Raw genomic sequence first — 20,133 nt, 5'->3', positions numbered from 1 at the left:
TGTTGGCATTTGTTTCCATGACTTTCTGAATTCTTAAGTAATGCCAAAGACAAACAAGGAGACTATAGCTCTCTTTATGCAGTATGTTCATGGAGAGGACTGAAAGAAAGAGTGGGGTGCAGCTGTTTTTGGTTCTACCACTAATGTCTTCTGGGCTTGTCCCACCTCCTAAAGTTTCTGTGTTACACACAGACTTCTGAAGAGGAAAACCAATGCATGTGAAGAGAGCCAACTCAGAATATCTGTGCTCAAATTCTTGCTCAGATATGAAAACCTATTGGGAAACCCTGGGCAAGCCATATAGTTTCAGTCCCAGAAAACCATGTGATAGATTCACCTTAGGGCTACCATAAATTAGAAACAACACAAAAATTACAAGAGATCCCCATAATTTGTGACTATGATGGTTGGTGAACTCTTGGAGTTGCCACCTTGAAAGGTAATTGTCCCAAGGCCTCTTTTTTCTTGTATGCATGGTGCTCTCCCAACAACTCAAGAGCAAGGAGGGTTTATGTATGTACAGAAGTTAAATACCGGGACTGTGGAGCAACTGCCTGGGAATCAGCTGCATTAAGATCACTACTGTCCGAAAGGTCATGAGTTTGAAGCCAGCCCTGGTCGGAGTGAGCTTCCGACCAAAATTGTGTAGCTTGTTGTCGACCTTTGCAGCCCAAAAGACAGTTACATCTGTCAAGTAGGAAATTTAAGTACCACTTATGTGGGGAGGCTAATTTAACTGATTTACAAGGCCATAAAAATCTCCAGGAAGTATGCAAAGAATGAGGAAGTACTTCATCAGTGTCACAAAAGGACAGTGAAGCGACAGCTCACCTGGTGGCCAGAAGCTGAAATGTTAAATAGTCTCTGAGTGTCTGTCTATATATGTTGTGTGTCTATGGCATTGAATGTTTGCCGTGTATATGTACATTGTAATCCGCCCTGAGTCCCCTGTGGGGTGAGAAAGGCGGAATATAAATACTGGAAATAATAAATAAATATATAAATAAATAAATAAAGTGTTTCCATTGGTTGATCCATTCAAACACACAGGTTTCATGAACAGCATTTGATGGTTTCCTGTGAACGAAACAAAATTAAATTAAATTGGCTCAAAGGTAAAGAAATGTATGCATAGGTAAGCATGAATTATTATTATTTATCTTGCTGGTTGAGCTGAAATCCTTCTTTGGATTTTTCTGAAAAGCATGAACTGATCATGATTATCCCCCAGAAGTTAATCTGTTTTAAAACGCAATGCATTTATCTCATGAACTGTTTGCTTTCCGACTAGATCATATGATAATTTAATGCCTTGAGGGTTAAACATGGAAAGCTATCATTTTATTTATTTCTGAACAAGTAAGTAAGAGAACTGTTCTACTCACAATTTCCCATGTTTTCTTTGTGCAGAACGAGAACAATTCAGATATCTCGGTCCCAGGTAAAGGTAAAGGTAGTCCCCTGACATTAAGTCCAGTCATGTCTGACTCTGGGGTGTGGTGCTCATCTCCATTTCTAAGCCGAAGAGCCAGCATTGTCCGTAGACACTTCCAAGGTCATGTGGCCGGCATGACTGCATGGAGCGCTGTTACCTTCCCACCGAAGCGGTACCTATTGATCTACTCACATTTGCATGTTTTCGAACTGCTAGGTTGGTAGAAGCTAGGGCTGACAGCGGAAGCTCACACTGCTCCCCAGAATCGAACCTGCGACCTTTCAATCAACAAGCTCAGCAGCTCAGTGCTTTAACCATTTCAGAAATATGTAAATGCATACATTTCGGTCTTGACTTCACTCCCGTGATCCTCCTCAACCCCGCTGCAGCCAGGAAAGTGCTTCAGCTTCTTCTGGGGGTGAGGTTGTTTCCCAAAACCCAGGACAAAGACCTCTTTTTTTTACTTTATTGCAGTTTCTGTGTCATTTCAGCTAAGGGAATAATGTTACCAGCATGTCTGTGCAATCCTTGCTGCTTGAGAGAATTGCTGTTGCTAAGGAGCTGATCAAGAGGGCAGAGGTTCTCTGCAGGGTCCAGAAAGGTGGTATAGAAGAGGGTTCAAAACTTTGCAGCAGAATGAAAATGGAGTTTATTTATTTGCTCTACTTGTATACCGCCGTTTCTCAGCCTAGCCGGCGACTCAACGCGGTTTACAACAACTTATAACAAACAACAGTATACAGTTTAAAAGCATAAAAACACGATCCACAATACATATATCAATAAACAATCCAATTTATCTCTTGACTAAAATCGCGATCCAGTTTCGTCGTCCAAATTGCCAGTCCTTCAATCATTACACTTATTGCACTGAGTTAACCGAACGCCTGCTCGAACATCCAGGGTTTTAGTCTTTTCCGGAATACCATCAATGAGGGGGCTGATCTTACCTCCATGGGGAGGGCGTTCCATAGCCGCGGGGCCACCACAGAAAAGGCCCTGTCTCTCGTCCCCGCCAGCCGCACCTGTGAAGCAGGCGGGATAGAGAGCAGGCCCCTCCCCCAGAAGATCTTAGGGTCCTGGTGGGCTGATAGGCCAAGATACGTTCGGATAGGTAAGTTGGGCCAGAACCGTTTAGGGCTTTAAAGGCCAGCGCCAGCACTTTGAATTGAGCCCGGTAGCAGATCGGCAGCCAGTGGAGCTGGTGCAGCAGAGGAGTTGTATGCTCCCTGCGCTCCGCTCCAGTTAGTATCATGGCTGCCAAGCGTTGGACTAATTGGAGCTTCCGGGCCGTCTTCAAAGGCAACCCCACGTAGAGAGCGTTGCAGTAGTCTAAACGGGATGTAACCAGAGCGTGGACTACCGTGGCCAAGTCAGACTTCCCAAGGTACGGGCGCAGTTGGCGCACGAGTTTTAACTGTGCGAATGCTCCCCTGGTCACTGCCGAAACCTGGGGTTCCAGGCTCAACGATGAGTCCAGGATCACACCCAAACTGCGAACCTGCGCCTTCAGGGGGAGTGCGACCCCATCCAACACAGGCTGTAACCCTATGCCCTGTTCGGCCTTGCGACTGACCAGGAGTACCTCTGTCTTGTCTGGATTCAATTTCAATTTGTTCGCCCCCATCCAGACCGTCACAGCGGCCAAGCACCGGTTCAGGTCCTCGACAGCCTCCTTAGTAGCAGGTGGAAAGGAGTGACAGAGTTGGACATCATCCGCTTACAGATGACATCGCACTCCAAAACTCCGGATGATCTCACCCAGCGGCTTCATGTTCTTACGTAACTCTTGGAGAGTTAGTTCTTACGTAACTCTTGGAGAGTTAGCCGTGAAAGAATCCCATCTGCCAAGTACGTCCCTCACTCATCTGCAAGCTATCGTTGAATCTGCAGAGAACTTGAAGGAGATTGTTGCTGTTCTCTTACAGAGATAAATGTGGTGAAAAGCAAAGCTTGGTGGTGGACATTGGGTGAAAACAATTGGTCAAAAGGCCAAAGCCCTGCACAACATTTGGTTGGGCAGAGGCCAGTATGGCAACAAAAGCATCATTAAGCAAGCAGATTTCGTGCAAACAAGTGGGCAGCAACTGCTGCAACACAATAACACACATATTATCTTTGCATTCTGCAATGGTGTGTCTTGTCCAATGGCAGAGAGACTGAAAGAGATTGGCATATCTGTGCGGGGAAGTCATAGTTGCTGTGAATGTATTAATGTATTAATGGAGCATACCAAGGAAGACCTCAACTTAAGTGTTAGCAAATCTGATGATGGAGATGAATGACAAAAGTAGATCTAGATGTTTTAATAGAAAGTGTAGCTTTTCCTTCAAAGGTCAGAGTAGATATGTGCAATAGGGTTAAGCTGGATATTACTACTCTGATTACTAAGCATGGATAGAGCCGCATCGGATTACTCATTACTCATAATAATTTCGTTAAAGTTACCTTTTAAAAGTAATTTCGAAGCATTTAAAAAACCTGGAAGTCCCTTTGCCCTTCTGAAGCTTTCTCTACCATTTTTGTTACAACTCAGGAAGTGAGTCAAAAATTTTCAGCCCTCTAGCCTGCTGGAAGGCTGGGATGCTCCTTGCCTCCCCTCCCAGGCAATCAGGGGAGAGGTTTTGGGGGGGGGGTTCAGCAGGGTTATATACTGCCATTGCTGTATATAATGGGAAGCACATGGCTCAGAGGCTCATTCGGAGCCGGGAAGGGAAGGGAGAAGGGAGAAGGAGGAAAAGGGAAAGGGAAAGAGAAATACATAGACTAAGAGAAGTGAGGTTGGAAGAAAAGCACGGCAGGCAAGCAAGCAAGCAGAAAGGAAAAAGGGCTGGGAAAAGGGCTGTTGCCAGCCGTGCTTGGCTGCCTGTCTGCCTGGGCAGTGGGCACAGCCTGCCTTGCCACTTGCGTGTTGTTGCTGTTGAGATTTGGGTTGGGTGAGCACCGCGAGGGTAGTGTGTGTGTAGGTGAGTGGCATGGGAGGGAGCAACATGGAGGTACCAAAGCACTCACTCCAACATTTCTAAAAGCCAACATTGTAGCTGGTCTCTCTGGCCTCAGTGTTTTTTAGTTTGTGTTGCATATTGTCTCAAAAGAACTAGATCTCCCATCAATTCAAGCCACTCTTTGCACACAAACTCTCCTTCCCAAAGTAGTGAAGTCATCTTCCTAGGCAAAAAGGGCAGGGCTGTTCTTATTTTCTTTGTTTGCTGTGAGTTTCCTGAAAAGACACCCGAAATCCCATACATTGCACAATCATGTCCGCCTTTAACCAAGCAATTCAGTAATTTTGGAAATTTAGGAAAGTTCTGAATTTTTGAGGGGAAAAATTCGGAATTCAATTCCGAATCGAACCAGCAGCGCCCCCTACATCTGAAATGAAACATTTTTTAAATCAATCAAACCTATTGATTACCTATGTCTCTGCCCTTGGTTATGGAAGATGTTACTTATATTTAAGGAGAAAATTCTAACTGAGCAGGTAGCACAGGAAAGATATGAGAGTGTCCTCCTGGAAGGGTTTATGAAGGACAAGGAGCTGTTTTTGGGAATCTGCAGTTAAAGACATTTCTCCTATGGAAGTTAATAGGTAGCCACAGGAAGCTGGGTTAAATCACAGTACTGGTCTTGTCGAGCTAGCAATACTACATACTTTTCTGACTTCAGGACCAAAGCATTTCAAAGCCTGAATCTAGGGAGTGGTGTTGTCGGTAAAAAGAGTGGGATTCTTGTGATGCCTTATAGGTAATATGGACAAGAACCACAAGGTACCACAAGGTTATGAGGAAATGCTTTTCATCCCATTGCATAGACTTCCTTACCACCAAGCTGGGGGTGGGAGGGAGGTGCGAATGAACAAGATTTGTGGCACTCTTTTGACGTTACCAAAAAACTCAACTTCAGCTGTATAATGGTTAGTTTGATGCTTGGATTTGGCATCTGTACCTTTGTTTATTCTCTTTTTCCATGGGATATCCCCCTCCCCCAAAACACCACTTGTTTGTTTTGTTTTGTTTTTAATTCCCTCCTCCTGGTACTCAACATTGCTTAGAAGAAGAATAAACTGAATAAATAAACCAGGCCAATGGATACTCCACCTCAGACATCAGAAGAGCTGCAAGACCAAGAACAAGCCACGAGAGTAAAGATGAAGATCCACCCAGAGGAAAAGTGTTCCTGCCATACATCAAGGGAACCACTGATCGCATAGGGAAGCTGATGAGGAAACACAACATACAAACAATCTACAAACTCACCAAGAAAATCCAACAAATGCTACGTTCAGCAAAGGACAAGAGGGATCCTCTCACCTCTGCAGGAGTCTACCGTATACCATGCAGCTGTGGACAAGTCTACATAGGGACCACCAAACGCAGCATTGCCCAAACACAAATCAAGGAACATGAAAGGCACTGCAGACTACTTCAACCAGAGAAGTCAGCCATAGCAGAGCACCTGATGAACCAGCCTGGACACAGCATAGTATTTGAGAACACAGAAATGCTGGACCACTCCAACAACCACCATGTCAGACTACACAGAGAAGCCATTGAAATCCACAAGCATGTGGACAATTTCAACAGAAAGGAAGAGACCATGAAAATGAACAAAATCTGGCTACCAGTATTAAAAAAAAACCTCTAAAATTACAACAGCAAAACAGCAGAGAGGAAACAACCAGGCACATCTTAACACCTCTCAACAAAAGATTTTCCCAGGCTCAGCCAGGCCTTCAAATGCTAATGAAGGTGGTCAGTTGAAACATTCACACCTAGCTCCAGCAGAGAAGAGCTCTTTGCCGCACCCCAGCCATTCCACAGATATATAAACTCTTTTTCCTAGCTCCAACAGACCTCACTACCTCTGAGGATGCTTGCCATAGATGCAGGTGAAACGTCAGGAGAAATGCCTCTAGAACATGACCCTATAGCCCGAAAAAACCCACAAGAACCTAATAAACTGGTTACTTTCTGCTGTAAACATATGAAAATAGAGCATAAAGCCTTGATTAAATGATACACACCAAACTGAGCAAGGCCTAACCCTTATTATCCGGCCTGGCGTCCTTGCCCTTAGCAAAACTATAAGTTACTATCTCTTATGGGGGGGGGGGGGGTCATATTCGACTTCAGTTTGATGCTTGGATTTGGCTTCTGTACCTTTTGTTTATTCTCTTCTTCCATGGGATATCCCCCTCCCCCAAAACACCACTTGTTTTGTTTTGTTTTTTTATTTCCTCCTGCTGGTACTCAACGTTGCTTAGAAGAATAATCAACTGCAGTTAATTATCAATACATTTTAACTTGCTTTTTTCTGGGTCCTCACATTTCTCAAGACTCTGGAATTAAGGTTAACATGTGATAAATGTTAAAAAATAAAATCCATTACCAAGCAAATAGCTTGACTCTGGCCTGATTACTCACTATCATGAAAACAGTATAATTGATGCTCTGCCTCCTTCTCTTTTTTTCAATGCTTTTCTAAGTGTGTTTGTAGATCAAGTCTGCAACCCGTTGATTTGTTTACCAGAACAATTTGTAGGCATATAGTGTGTGCTTTTAGGCTCCAGACTTTGCCCAGATGAGATTTGTTGCTTTCATTATAAGTTTCTGCAACCTGATTCCCTTTGGCAGCTCTTGGTTTGTTCCCACAGGAATCGGGAAGCACATTTTCAAGTTGCAAGTGGCCGTCCTGACATCAGCTCCTCAAACTCTGCCTTCAGCCCTGTCAGAAAAATGTTCTAAAGTTGACTGGCACATGCCTTTTTGCCATTAGATTTGTTTTTTTAACAGCCTCGCTGCCAGCATGTGATTCATGGGCTCATCCATCATCTTACAGATCTGCCTTTCAATAAAAACAAGAAAGGTTTCTTTTCAGTAAATCAAAAAATAATGAACTGTTTTTGCATCTGTCGGAGAAAATCATTTGCCCTCCAGCAGATTCCTAATGCAATCAGTGGTAAAAGTGGATAGGATATAAAGTTCCAAAAGCAAAACAAGACATTTACCACTCAACGTGGTAGAGTCCCAGGATAATATTATGGGATATATGCAAACAAAATTTAAAGTGATTCTTACATTACAATTCACAATCCCCTCCATCTGAGGAGCAATATGCACAAGCATCACTAGGGACAGCACTTCATGTTCTGTGCCCAAGTCTGAGGAGCAGGGTTATTGACTTCAGCCATAGCAGAGCACCTGATGAACCAGCCTGGACACAGCATATTATTTGAGAACACAGAAATGCTGGACCACACCAACAACCACCATGTCAGACTACACAGAGAAGCCATTGAAATCCACAAGCATGTGGACAATTTCAACAGAAAGGAAGAGACCATGAAAATGAACAAAATCTGGCTACCAGTATTAAAAAAACTCTAAAATTACAACAGCAAAATAGCAGAAACAACCAGGCACATCTTAACACCTCTCAACAAAAGATTTTCCCAGGCTCAGGCAGGCCTTCAAATGCTAATGAAGGTAGTCAGCTGAAACATTCACACCTAGCTCTAGCAGAGAAAAGCTCTTTGCCCCACCCCAGCCATTCCACAGATATATAAACCCATTGTCCTATTTCCAACAGACCTCACTACCTCTGAGGATGCTTGCCATAGATGCAGGCGAAACGTCAGGAGAAATGCCTCTAGAACATGGCCCTATAGCCCGAAAAAAAAAACACAAGAACCTACCTGGTAAAGTTAATGAGGAGTCAGATAAGCAGAGTCGGCGGCTGGAGATTAGCCAGAATTGACAAGAGGCCCAATGTTTACGTAGATCCGAAAGAATTTACCAGTTAAGGTCAAAGACTGGAGGAAAACGAAACCAGTTTTTGGGATTTAAGGTGTGCTTGTAGGAAATCTTGTCAGATCAGGCATCGTTTGGAAACCAAGTACAAGCCTCATGGAATTTCTGTTCAAGTGGTCTCGTCTTCATGGATTTCTCTAGCCTTTCAAGGTAACTAGCAGCGTCTGGTCTGTTCTTGCTTCTTGTTTGATAATCATTGCCTTGGATTGTATTTTCGTGCTATTTGGACATTGCTTTTGATTGCTACATTTGGACACTATTTTATCTTGCTGCCTTTGAATGCCTTACTGCTTTTTGGAATCTTATCTATCTTTACAGGTATTTATTTCTACTGACTTTTTTTTTTTGCTAAGCTTTAATAAAAAGGATTGTTTCTTCACTCAACGTGTGGTGTGTTTATAGTCAGGGGGGCTATTTCCTGTTCTGGAGTGCAAAGGTCACTGAGAATCTCAGCTGGTGTTTGGTTAGGTTAACTATTGTTTCGCAGCTAATATCTGAGACTTGCAATACATTGCCGGCTCATTCCTATGCTCTATAGGTGTGAGTATGGGCAAGCTTTCTGTAGCTTGGAGCCCACAGTGGCACAGTGGGTTAAACCCCTGAACTGCTAAAATTGTTGACCGAAAGGTCGCAGGTTCGAATCTGGGGAGCAGTGTGAGCTTGCTCTGTCTGCCCCAGCTTCTGTCAACCTAGCAGTTCGAAAATATGCAAATGTAGGTAGATCAATAGGTACCACTTCGGCGGGAAGGTAACGGCACTCCATGAAGTCATGCCGGCCACATGACCTTGGAGGTGTCTACGGACAACACCGACTCTTCGGCTTAGAAATGGAGATGAGCACCAACCCACAGTGTCGGACACGACTGGACTTAATGTCAGGGAAAAATCTTTACCTTTACCTTCTGTAGCTTGCTCAGATATGTTTCAGTTCCCTTCAGAGAAGCATGGACAGATTGTTGGGAAGTGTCTGCATCTGATGAAGCTTCATCTTTGGCAGTGGCTAAAGTAGGCAGGACAGACTGCTGTCTGGGAGCTGCTGCCCTCCATCTCCTCTTCTGGCCCTTCTAGCAACCTCTCATCCTCACTCTCAGAGTTGGCCATGACAGTGGGTCTCAATCCCAATTACAGTCACAGAGATCTCATTAGCACTTTTCAGCCAGCTGGCAAACTCCATCCCGTTCCTTTGAGCCTTTAAATCAAAATTTGATGGCTTTCTCCCCAAACCGCAAGGTTTTTCAGATGCTTTTTACTGTGACCATTTTATTTATTCATTCTAAATGCATGCTGCTGTACTCTCCTTTTTGAAAATTTATTGCTGCAAGTCAACCACCCCGAGGCTTTGTTTTTCCTAAAAAAGTGAAAACTAAAACTAGTAGGAGATAAATCTTGAAATATACAATAAATAAATTGCCAGTGACTGAAAAGAGTGGAAGCAATCCTTTCAGTTAAGCGCTGCCACTTCAACAAAGGGTAAAAGAAATATCACAAGTTCAGCGAATGGCAAAGCTATGTCATACAGTGCCAATATATTCTGACATTTGTCCTTGAAGCTGGAGAAGAAAGCATTATCCATTCCCACCAGAGGCTACAAAGATGACTGTTTGATTTAAAGAATGGAAATACCTCTTTACTACTTTCCTCTCAGTCAAACTCTGAATGCAATACCTTTAAAAACTCCTTTGGATGTATTTAATCTTATAGATCAGTGTTTCTCAACCTGGGGGTCAGGACCCCTGCGGGGGTCATGACGGGGTGTCAGAGGGGTCGCTAAAGACCGTCATAAAAGGCAGTATTTTCTGTTAGTCATGGGGATTTTGTTTTGGAAGTTTGACTCAATTCTATCATTGGTGGGATTCAGAATGCTCTTTGATTGGAGGTGAACTATAAATCTCAGCAACTACAACTCCCAAATGTCAAGTCTCTTTCCCCTTAACTCCACCAGTGTTCATATTTGGGCATATTGAGTATTTGTGCCAAGTTTGGTCCATATCCATCATTGTTTGAGTCCATAGTGCTCTCTGGATGTAGGTGAGCTACAACTCCCAGCAAACCTTTTCGGTATTTTCTGTTGGCCATGGAAGTTCTGTGTGCCAATTTTGGTTTAATTCCATTGTTGGTAGAGTTCAGAATGCTCTGATTGAACTATAAATCCAAGCAACTACAACTCCCAAATGACAAAATTACCCCCCCCCCCTCCCCGAACCTCAGCAGTATTTAACTTTGGGCGTATGGGGTATTTGTGCCAAATTTGATCCAGTGAATGAAAATACACCCTGCATATTGGATATTTACAATTAATAATAGTAGCAAAATTACAATTACGAAATAGCAACTAAAATAATTTTATGATTGGGGGTCACCACAACATGAGGAACTGTATTAAGGGGTCACAGCATTACGAAGGTTGAGAAACACTGTTATAGATAGTAAGGTAAAGGTAAAGGTAGTCCCCTGACATTAAGTCCAGTCATGTCTGACTCTGGGGTGTGGTGCTCATCTCCATTTCTAAGCCGAAGAGCCAGCGTTGTCCGTAGACACCTCCAAGGTCATGTGGCCGGCATGAGTGCATGGAGCGACGTTACCTTCCCGCTGGAGCGGTACCTATTGATCTACTCACATTTGCATGTTTTCGAACTGCTAGGTTGGCAGAAGCTAGGGCTGACAGCGGAAGCTCACGCCGCTCCCCGGGATCGAACCTGCGACCTTTCGATCAACAAGCTCAGCAGCTCAGTGCTTTAACCCACTGCACCACCGGGGGCTCCGTTATAGATAGTAGTGAGTGGAAAATTTAAAAAATACAGTATCTTCCTTTATCCTTCTCCAGATTCAGCACAGTCTTCCAATAGCATAGATCAGTAGAAGACTTATAGTAGCCTGACTGGTCAGGCCTTAACAGTCATACTTTTTGTGGGTTTTCTCCTGCAATTTTTTTCCCAATTATATTTTAATGAGCTGCAGGTATATAAAATAAATACAGAATCACTAGAAAGGACATCTTAGTATCAGTGAAACTAGGTGTTGCTCTGAAACAAATTATAGTCAGCCTTTTGATATATTTCTTGAAAAGGCTTTGTGTTCCATGGGAATTCACACTGTGTGCGTATGGCTGTTTTTACACAACCATTTAAACTGAGTTAGGATGTGAATTAAAGAGACTCGGTTGCCTTTGTAGTGCCTACATAGGCACTCCAGGAATTGGCTGTATGCTGGGTTGGTGGTGTTGCACTCCAGCGCAGGAAACAGGGCCTTCTTGTCATTAATACACCACATCTTGGTTTAGGAAAAATACAATCCCTTTCTTATTGAATGATGAATATAAAATAGATAGAAGTCCAAAGGTAAAGAAGTCAAAATGAAATAGCAAATAGCAATATCCAAAAAGCTAGCAGAAAATCCAAAGCAGTAATATCCAGAAAACCCTCAATAGAAATCCATGAACAGATTAGCCCCTGCTAAATCTCACTTGAAACCAGAAATTCCCTTGGAGACCAGGCTGCTGAAAACTGGAAAACCCTGGAGCTTTGTACTTGAAACTAAACGATGCTTGGTCTGAGGAAATCCCCCTCCCGGCCACTCTTAAATCCCAGAAACTGATTCTGGCTAACTCTAATCTTTGGTTTCAGTTGTTGAATTCTCTCGGACCTACGTAAACATTGAGTCTCCCTGCGGCTCTGGCTAAGCTGCGGCTGTTATTGAAATGTCATGGAGAAGGTTTGAGGAAAAGAGACAAAGAGAGATCCTGAGAACTGAAAAGCACGGCTTTATTCTTGGTTGGCACCCTCCTGGTAAGCCAGGAAAGAAGGGTTCAGAACAAATGAAATCCTTGGTTTATATACCTTTAAAAATAATTATGCATGCATCATACAGACATCACAATGTGTGTCACAAAATTCTACTTTTACATTGACTTCAATAGCATATTTTCAAACTCAACACCTTGTCAATCTTCATTAGCATCCTTATCTGAAGAGTTGCTATTAATGAGGACCCTCGCCAGAATGTCTACTGGACCTGATAGCAAGAGTCTCCATCCATCCTAAGATAAGGTCTTCCTGAAACCTCTTAATGGCCACCTCATTAGTCTTATGATAAGGTGCCTGGTACCAAGATAGGGCCTCTTGAAATATGCCAGGCCTCTAGACATTCCTTTTCCTAGATGCTGGCCTCTCTAATTTTGCAGCTTTTAAGAAGTCAAGTGAAGTGAAGGCCATGCATACATACATACATTTCTCTTATATATTTTCTAACTCCTATTTCTAATATGGTTACATCAAATATATATTTTCCAATATGTGAATTATGTATTTTCATCAAGCCTTCATCATTATCATTGACCTGACCAGGTGTCAAGTTATCTTGCAAACTCGGGCCAGAAGGAGAAGCTAGTGAAGTTTCTTTCTCATGAGAACTTGGCTTTTCCCTTGAAGCCTCTAAATCAAAGCCTGTAGGATTTTTACTGCCCAAAGTGTCTCCATCTTGAACCTCGTCCTCTTTGATCACTTCAGCCTCACTATCCAAACCCTTCAACATTTACATCAATATTTTTTTCAAATAAATTTTATTGGTTTTACCATAAGAAAGTATAACAAACATAAACAAAAACATCAGATATAGGAGGTAGAAAAACAGATTTAAAAAAAACCTTTTATTTAAAAAAGGCCATGTCCCTACCATTCCCCTTACCCATTCTCCCCTACCACACCTTTGGGTAGGAAAAGAGAAGAAAGAGAAAAAAAGAGAAAAAAGAAAGAAAGAAAAAGTATGTACATTAAAAAAAGTTGTGATTTCCGCTCCTCTTCCTTTGCTTCCTTGATTTTTCCCCCCTTTTCCTTCTTTTTTTATCGTGCTCCCCCCTCTCCTATCAAAAATAGTAAGAGGGGTGGGGGAGAGTTATGTTCATAATAATAATAATAATAATAATAATAATAAAACAACAACAAAACATTCTCGCACATCTTCTATTTTTCTTATCAACCTTGTCCATTAGGATTCCTTTTTCAAATAATCTTCTAATACTCTCCAATCAGTCTATTTCATCCCTTTCCCACTGCTTTGCCTAAGCCAGTAGGTCAGTTCATCCATTTACATCAATATTATCAACATTAGGCAATACAATCAGAGATTCAGGCTCAGGGTCACACGCAGGCTGAGTCCCAACAGGTGGCCACAAAGATCCATTGATTACGGATCAATCCTATTCAATGAACATTTTTTCCCATCTCATCTGTTGAGATGTGCTGATAACAGTTGTGCTGATTGTGTGGCTCACACAACTGGGTATTGGACCAGCACAGATCCATCCACAAAATGTTCCAGAGCTAAATATTTTTGATAGGGCCCCCATGTCTTTGAGCACCAGCATAAATAGCACCAAAAAAACACTCCCCCTCAGTTCTTTTTCATCTGCTTTGCTGTTCATCTCAGATCATTCCAGATGTTGAGTATTCTATTTTTGTTTTTTCTCTTCTGCCAAAAATTTTGATTGTAAAAATGCCAAATTGACTATAATGAAGAGATGAAGTTTCTTGAATATTTATTTATTTAAAACATTTATATTCCGCCCTTCTCACCCAGAAGAGGACTTAGGGCGGAGCACAGCATATATACAGCAAACATTCAATGCTGGGACACAAATTCACATACAGTACATAAACATTAAAAAACATTTATCAAAATATTAAAATACACCATTTAAAACCGTCCTAGTCATCCGTGTAAAATCTAATTGGCCTGGTCATCTTTCCTATTGTCACTTTATTGCCCTGTCCCAAAAGCTTGGTCCCACAACCAAGTTTTTACCATCCTTCTAAAGGACAGGAGGGAGGGGGCCGACCTGATCTCACCAGGAAGGGAGTTCCATAGCCAGGAAGCAATCACCAAGAAGGCCCTGTCTCTCATCCCCACCAATCGTGCCTGTGACAATGGCGGGACAGAAAGCAGGGCCTCCCCAGAGGATCTTAATCACCGTGATGGTTCATAGGAGGGATATATTGAAATTGAAGAATTTAAATAAAGGGGGTTGGGATATGGACTACCCAATTCGTGGCAGGAGCTGGGAGGCAAATTTGAAATTCTCTCTCCTTCAGTTTCACTCTTCCCAGTCAGTTCCCTCACAGACTCTGTTGTTTCCAATTTTGCATTGCTATTTTGTAGACACAATAAACTAACATTAACAAATGTGATCCCCCTGTGCTGTTAACTAATATACTATTGGGGGGGGGGGGTTGGGGGGAAGATTAGCAGATAATTCCTTACATTTAGCCAGTTATTTCCAACCTGTGCATTGGGATATATTTTTTATTACACATATATAATCAATTTTATGGTTCTTTTAACAGTAAAAAGGATCTCAGCAAGAACCTGTAGAAGAATCTATAGAAAATTATCCAACAACATTCAAGAAGTATTGTACGGGTCAGCCTGTGATTGTCTCTTTGCCTCAGGCTTCTGAGGAGAATGATCATGAGTCTGAGTTAAATGATCAGATTTCTGCTGACTATCAGGGGTTAGTGTATAGAAATGATGATCAAGAGTCTTTGCAGTTCAACCTTTACATCCTCATATCGTGTCAGCTTTTCCAGTTGTTTCTCTTCAATCCTGCTGTCACCTGGGATTGCAACATACTTTATTTTTTAACACAATCATGAGGTCAGGAGTATTGTGCTCCAAAACTCTTGTCTATCTGAATCCAGAAGTCCCAGAGTATTGTCGAAGGCTTTCATGGCTGGAATCACTAGGTTCTTGTGGGTTTTTTCGGGCTATATGGCCATGTTCTAGAGGCATTTTTCCTGACGTTTCGCCTGCATCTATGGCAAGCATCCTCAGAGGTAGTGAGGTTCTTTCACCACTTTGATGCCCCTGGACCTTGCGCTCCCAATGACTGACTTGATGACCTTCTCGAGGGGCATGTCGCGCAGGACGAAAGCAGGACCCCCGCCTCCGTAACCCAAGATGGCGGCATTCAGGAAGGAGTAAATGCTTTCAAGAGGCATCGCTATCGGACAGTTCTGCAAAGATTTCAATGAAAGGACCAAGGACATCAAAGAAGGGATCCCGCTGCCCACACGCATCACGGTGCGGCCTGACCGATCGTACGACATCCAAATAAACAAGCCAACGTCGAGCTATTTCCTGCTGGCAGCGGCTGGGATAGAGAAAGGAGCCACGAATCCAGGGTATGAAGTGGCCGGGATGGTGACCCTGAAGCACCTCTATGAAATCGCCCTGGTGAAGTCTTAGGACCCGGCTTTCGTCCTGCGCGACATGCCCCTCGAGAAGGTCATCAAGTCACTCATTGGGAGCGCAAGGTCCATGGGCATCAAAGTGGTGAAAGAACCTCACTACCTCTGAGGATGCTTGCCATAGATGCAGGCGAAACGTCAGGAAAAATGCCTCTAGAACATGGCCATATAGCCCGAAAAAACCCACAAGAACCTAGTCCCAGAGTAGCTTGACGTGTTCATTCTCTGTAACTTTTTCAAGCTTGTGATCCCACCAGTTCTTTGTTGCAGGCAGATGGTATTTGTGGCACAAGTTCCAATGAATCATCTGAGCAATGGTGTTATGCCTCTGCTTGTAGTCTGTCTGCGCGATCTTCTTCTTCTTCTTCTTCTTCTTCTTCTTCTTCTTCTTCTTCTTCTTAGTAGTAGTAGTAGTAGTAGTAGTAGTAGTCAGTGTGATTTAGAAGTGTCAGTGTTTCTAGGAGACCGTGGTTCAACTCCTGCTCAGCCATGGAAACCCAATGGCCTTATAAAAGTCACACTCTCTCTGCCACAGAGGAAGACAATTTCAAAAAACTACCTATAAGTAAACCCTACCAAGAAAACCTTATGAGAGGAACCCCATAAGGGGTTAGTCATCTTCATAACAATGTATGCAGAGGAATGCAGTCATATTCTCTGAAATGATAAATGAATTGGTTGTCCATGAAAAATGAAGAAGATTGAGTTGTATCTAGAGCAGACAGTAAATCCAAAGGTTCTGGGGAGTTTGCTTTTTCCAAACTATATAATAAAGCTCACAGATTCTTGGAGCTGTAAATGTAACATTTCCAAATCTACTGTGTTCTAGATTTATACACCAATGCAACCAGGATCGTTGTTTGATCTGGTGTAAAGTAACTATGAGTTAGGTTCTTGTGGGTTTTTTTGGGCTATAGGGCCATGTTCTAGAGACATTTTCTCCTGATGTTTCGCCTGCATCTATGGCAAGCATCCTCAGAGGTAGTGATGTCTGTTGGAACTAGGAAAAAGGGTTTATATATCTGTGGAATGGCTGGGGTGGGGCAAAGAGCTCTTCTCTGCTGGAGCTAGGTGTGAATGTTTCAACTGACCACCTTCATTAGCATTTGAAGGCCTGGCTGAGCCTGGGAAAATCTTTTGTTGAGAGGTGTTAAGATGTGCCTGGTTGTTTCCTCTGTGTTGTTTTGCTGTTGTAATTTTAGAGTTTTTTAATACTGGTAGCCAGATTTTGTTCATTTTCATGGTCTCTTCCTTTCTGTTGAAATTGTCCACATGCTTGTGGATTTCAATGGCTTCTCTGTGTAGTCTGACATGGTGGTTGTTTGTGTGGTCCAGCATTTCTGTGTTCTCAAATAATATGCTGTGTCCAGGCTGGTTCATCAGGTGCTCTGCTATGGCTGACTTCTCTGGTTGAAGTAGTCTGCAGTGCCTTTCATGTTCCTTGATTCGTGTTTGGGCGATGCTGCATTCGGTGGTCCCTATGTAGACTTGTCCACAGCTGCATGGTATACGGTAGACTCCTTCAGAGGTGAGAGGATCCCTCTTGTCCTTTGCTGAACGTAGCATTTGTTGGATTTTTTTGGTGGGTTTGTAGATTGTTTGTATGTTGTGTTTCCTCATCAGCTTCCCTATGCGGTCAGTGGTTCTTAACACCTCTCAACAAAAGATTTTCCCAGGCTCAGCCAGGCCTTCAAATGCTAATGAAGGTGGTCAGTTGAAACATTCACACTTAGCTCCAGCAGAGAAGAGCTCTTTGCCCCACCCCAGCCATTCCACAGATATATAAATCCATTGTCCTAATTCCAACAGACCTCACTACCTCTGAGGGTGCTTGCCATAGATGCAGGTGAAACGTCAGGAGAAAATGCCTCTAGAACATGGCTCTATAGCCCGAAAAAACCCACAAGAACCTAGTGATTCCAGCCATGAAAGCCTTCGACAATACATTGAACTATGAGTTTTTCCTGCTTCCTGTGTGGTCAGTTTTTATTTCACTTGTCAAGAATATCAAATGCAAATTAAAATTCTCCCAGGTATGCCTGGACCTACTACACAAAAGTGCTATTAGAGCAAAGTTTTTCTGAGTAAAAATAATATGGTAAGGTCACCTTGTGTTCGCTTGACCATACTAGGGAGAAAAAGAATAATTGGGTGTTAATTGTAACAGGAACTGTAACTGTCAGCTCCAGTTTAGACAATATGACAGATTCAATCATTTGCTCAGTCAGTTTGTACTCTGTTATGCTCTCTCTCATGTGCGGATCCAGCTCAAATAATTGCATTTGCCAATGTGTCACTCACATGTTGTATATTTGACAGAATAGATGCAAGACAACTCTTAGGTTGCTTCTAAAATCTTCAGTTGGTTGGTTTTACTTAATGAGGTTTTAATTTGATGATCACAGTATGCTTCATCACACAGACAGCTTTGAAATGTATCCACCCATCATGCATTTTAGTGTTCTTTTGAAAAGTTTGTATAGAGAATAAAACTTCAAATCCTCTCCAACCCCACCACTTTTTGACTAGTAGTCTGGCTTTTTTCTTTTTTTAACTCACGGGATTGTTTCAGGCCCAGGAGTAGTCTTTATTGAAGCCAGGAAATAAAGCAGAATTTGGTTTCTGGGTTGCTTTCTGATATAGAAAAACCTTGCCTTAGACTAAAACAACCCAGGAGAGCCAAAAAAGATTGCCAAATTGCAGACTCCTACTGGTGAGCAGGGAGAGATTTGGGGTTTAGAAAATAGTTGGCCTTCCATACTCACAAGTTTCTCTTTCATGAGTTTGCAGCTACCACTTAACTACTGTATATACTCAAGTATAAGCCTAGTTTTTCAGCACATTTTTATGCTGAAAAGGCCCCCCCTTGGCTTATACTCGAGTGAGGGTCCTGGTGAGAAGGTGTGGGGCTGAAAGATGCCCTTTGAAGGGTTTCTACCAGCTGCGTGCCTCCTCCTATTTTGGCACAGAAACCCAGCTGTATCTCTGTGCCAAGAGAGGAGGAGAGAAAGGTGTGTGGCCTCTCTTCTTGGCACAGCAACCCAGTTGGGTTGCTGTGCCAAGAGAAAAGGAGAAGCTGTATGCCTCAATTAATGTAATTTTATTGGTATCTATTTTTATTTTGAAATTATTTTGAAGTTTACCAGTAGCTGCTGCATTTCCCACCCTTGACTTATGAACAGCCATAAACTATACCTATTATTGTTGTTGCCTGCTATAGCATTGCACCTAATTTCCTGGGCCCTCTAGAAATTGCACTAGCCTTGGCCCCCCTTCTGTTTTTTGGATGATTCTGGAAGATTAAGAGGGGGGGCTTTCGGATTCGTAATTCAGAACCCTGATTTCTGTTTCCATTTTGGGAAGAATCATCCCAAAAACAGAATGGGCTGAGGGGGGCACCCGAAAACAGAACAAAAGCAGAATGGATTATGTGCCATTTTGTACAACCCTAATAGTTGCCAAATTTTTGTCCTTCTGAGGATCACATCTAGCCCTAACCTTGCAGGTATTGATATCGAGCCGCTTTTAGGGGGATCTCCCCAGCCGAGGAGATCCCGAGGACCGCACCAAAGAGGGTCACTGAACCTTGGTGAGGGCAGCGAAGCCAATTCCAGCAGCAAAAAATAATAAATCTTCACCAAAGTGGAAGAAGTCGGCGACCGAGGTGTCTTTATTAGCGATTCAGCTGAGATCGGATGCACTGTAGGGATATTTCCACTACAAGCATACCAGCACAGAGTTTACAAGCATTTTTATAGGCAAAATTCAGAATGGGAGGTGATGGGATTATCGCTAGCCGGCCAGCTGTAATTTGAGGCATTGTTTTGGCCGGCAAAGTGTGATCTTCCTTAAGAAAGGTTTTCCTGTCTCGGATCAGATAAGGAGTGTCCTTGATGGGTTTTGGCAAAAGGAACAAACAGAGCCAGGACGAGGGGACCCCGGGGGTCATCCTTGTCCCTTTGTAATTTAATCAAAGTGTTCAAAGAACTTCCTTGCCCGCCAGACAAACTCAGAGAGCGGGCAGAGGAAATCCCAACTTGTTATTGTCTATGCAGATGTTGAATAATCAAGCAAGTTTCTAGGGAGGCTGTGATCCTCCCCCAGGCAGTGAGCAATCTCAGGTCGCAATTTTTCAGGGCAAAAAGGCAAAGGGAAAGGCAAAGGGGAAAGCAATATTTCATACATGTTCAATTAATATAAAATTCATACAGAAAAGATCCCGTCCCCATCCCTCATCCCAAATATTTAATAAGAGGACTAATTTTCATGAAGAAGCCTGAAGTCCAATGTTTTAAAAGGTCTTTGAGGAAAGTTCATGAGGGAGATAGTATGTACTGAAGTCCAAGACATGCAGGCAGAGAGTCTATGATCATTGGGAAGGCTGGCAGATGAAACCCCAGCTGTGCTGCAACTGATTCATACTTTGGTCCTTGGGAAACTACAACTCTCACGAAGAGCAGAAGTTCCAAGATCCAGCCGTTTCCCAAAAGCCTCGTGGGGTCCTTGTTGTTGTCAATGCCTTGGCAATGTGACCAAGACTTAACCCCTATTGCGCAGTCTGGTACCTTTATCCTTTGCAGAACTATAAGTCACCTTCCCTTGTTGGGGGGGGGGGGGGCGCATGCTCGACGTCAGTATTATGAAAGCT

The 20,133-nt window shown here is 42.9% G+C and overlaps 1 pseudogene; it reads left to right on the top strand.

The window, feature by feature from the left end:
* Positions 1 to 1,929: 1,929 nt before the first annotated feature.
* Positions 1,930 to 4,997, top strand: LOC132777229 (UPF0415 protein C7orf25-like; annotated as a pseudogene).
* The last annotated feature ends 15,136 nt before the right edge of the window (positions 4,998 to 20,133 follow it).

The sequence above is a fragment of the Anolis sagrei genome, chromosome 5 (genome assembly GCF_037176765.1).
Source record: "Anolis sagrei isolate rAnoSag1 chromosome 5, rAnoSag1.mat, whole genome shotgun sequence".
Classification (NCBI taxonomy): domain Eukaryota; kingdom Metazoa; phylum Chordata; class Lepidosauria; order Squamata; family Dactyloidae; genus Anolis; species Anolis sagrei.
Note: the sequence above shows the minus strand (reverse complement) of the source record. Positions and strands in the feature narration are given on the sequence as shown.